The sequence below is a fragment of the Microtus ochrogaster genome, linkage group LG4 (assembly GCF_000317375.1).
Source record: "Microtus ochrogaster isolate Prairie Vole_2 linkage group LG4, MicOch1.0, whole genome shotgun sequence".
Classification (NCBI taxonomy): domain Eukaryota; kingdom Metazoa; phylum Chordata; class Mammalia; order Rodentia; family Cricetidae; genus Microtus; species Microtus ochrogaster.
The window spans coordinates 14033758-14036464 of NC_022030.1; the positions used below are offsets into that span (position 1 = coordinate 14033758).

At 41.3% G+C, this 2707-nt stretch overlaps 1 protein-coding gene across 4 annotated transcripts in view; it reads left to right on the plus strand.

Moving 5' to 3' along the window:
* The window catches only part of Utrn (utrophin), a 521838-nt gene that overhangs the window by 266539 nt on the left and 252592 nt on the right, over nt 1-2707 (plus strand). The window lies entirely within an intron of this gene.

Here is a 2707-nt window from a genome sequence, read left to right on the forward strand (position 1 = left end):
CCCACCAGCACAAATAAAACACACACACACACACACACACACACACACACACACACACACACAAAATGAAGTTAAAAAAAAAAACCTCCTTTAAAGCAAGCCTGTTTAGAATGGACTTATATATAACTCACCTGTAAGGGTGAAGACTGTTATTGTCTCATAGTGAGATTAATAAGTGTTAGAGCCTGGAAAGAGGGGCTTAGTAGTCACAGCATTTGCTACAAAAGGCGTAAGGACCCGAGTCCAGATCCCTTGTAATCATGTGAAAGTCCCAGTGGATGTAGCCAGATGGTCTTGTGCTGTGTCTCTAGTCCAAGTTGTAGGGAAGAGGGTGGAGACAGGTGGTCCCAGGGGCTCAGTGGCTGGCAAGTCTACCACAAACTCAACTCCAGCTTAAGTAAGAGATCATGTTCCAGAAAATGAACAACAGCGTGTATGAGGAAGACATCTGAGGTCAGCCTGTCACCCACACATTCATGAATGGACAGGTACACAGGCTCATGCACACAAAGGCACCCCCCGCCAGCACCAATAAAGTTTTAAAAAGAAAGGAAAAGCAAATATCAAGGAGAATCATCTGTTTGCCTATTGCTTATTCATTGCACACTGTGTTTGAGTGTGACCATGAAAGCATCGGCATGAAATGTGCTCTTTTGTCTCGCCCTCTGCATCCTCAGAATGTGACCATTAATGTAAGTTACTAAACGACTTTGAGATCATCTGGGTTTTAGGAAGCAATCGTGGGTACTCAGTGTGGGTAAATCCAGACTATATGGCTTTGACGATCTAAGCAGCTGTAAGTCTGAGCTACACATGTTCACAGATATGTATGTGGTGGCGTTAATTTCAGTGCTATTTAGACGGTGCGCTCCAGTAAGCAACAACGTATGGGGAGGAAAGCAGGTTCCAGATGACTCCTGCTGATGACAATGACCAGCAGAACACAGACCCTTTGCCGAGTCGAATGATGTTTTCTCACACATTCTCTTAGGATATATTCTTATCACCACTCCAGCTCCTCTCAATATTTAATGAATATTCAAGCTATGGGAGAAATAAATTTAAATAAAAACGGTAGGAATCTTTTAAATAAAAATAACTAAGCTGGGGATTACTTGTCGTATGGCAAACCGGTGACAAGTCAAGAGGCTGCCAGCTAAAATATGAAAAGATACTGTGTACTGTAATCGCCTCTCAGAAATCATTGGATATTGATAAAAGGCCTGTTTGGGTTCGTGTGAAGGAGGCTCTTTGCTAACAGCCGAGCCGGATGTCTCTTTATCTGGAGATAAATGTGCATTTGTCTGTTTTCAGGATGTCTCACGCTTACTGGTTTCCACCTTTTGCTCCTCTCCTGGATGCTCTTACTTTACAGCTCCCCGAAATACTTGCGCGGCTTCGTTTTTGATAACTTAGAGGTGCATGGTTGCTAGAGACTTAGTACCTTTGAACTAAGCATTTCTGAAACAAAGGAATCTTATTTTTCCTGTGGTCTTGTATATTATTACGATTTGGGTGAGTGATTTCAAGTGGAAATTGGTTCAGAAATGGAAAGGTGTGTGAAGAAACCAGAGAAGACCTGAAATCATGAAGTAAATTCCTGGCGTTGAGCTACTGATAGTGGTGAGCCACCTGAGATTTCTGTGTAAGATGTAGTGATTACTTCAGTGTATTTGTGCTGTATCATCAGGGGATGGATAGTTCGATCTCGTCATCTGTCTATCTGTCTATCTATCTATCTATCTATCTATCTATCTATCTATCTATCTATCTATCTATCTATCTATCATTTATTTGTCCTGAGATGACATTATATTCACTGTTGATATTTGATTCATGTCTGTGCTAACCAAACGTAAAGCCACAGCTGTGTTCACTGAAAATACAGTATATACCATGTTCAGTTTAAAGATGATCCTGGATATATTTTAATAAAGAAGGGCTTGGGAGCATAATAACAGATGAAGACTTTCTGGGCCTATGATTTGCAGCATGCAATTTCTGTTAAAGACAGGCTATCATTTGGATTCTTGTATTTATATTTTGGATTTTCTTCTTGGCAGAGGTTTTTCAGCATAAGAAAACTTGGTATTGGGGACTTGAAGGAAAGAGAATCACCTCCAGAGGTGAGCAGTACATGTAGGGCCTTGGGCACCTGGCTATGTATTTCGTGTTTAATCTGCTGCTGATGGGCAATATCATACAGGGGATTAAACAAGATAGGGAAGGGTTAAAGTCTCTGAGCTATAGGAATCTAGCTGATAGCAGTGTTAGGAACGAATTTGTACTCACTCTGTGACAGAAACAACACCAGAAGTGATAGTAACTACAGAAACAGCGTGGTCATGAGTCTAAGGCCATGTTGGGAAGGGAGTGAAGCCAAGATCGCATGTGGTGGTCCAGGGTGAGGTTGTGATTATAGGAGAAGAAGAAGGTGTCAGAGCAAGAGTACAGATTTGTTTGGAGTGTGAAGGGATGGCAAGTCCTCCTTTGATTAAACTGCAATGAAATGTTTGAGAAGTATCCAGGAGAAGGGGCCAGATCTGGCTGTTTATTTATTTACTTACTTGTTTATTTATTTATTTATTTATTTATTATGTATACAATATTCTGTCTGTATGCCTGAAGGCCAGAAGAGGGCGCCAGACCTCTTTACAGATGGTTGTGAGCCATCATGTGGTTGCTGGGAATTGAACTCAGGACCTTT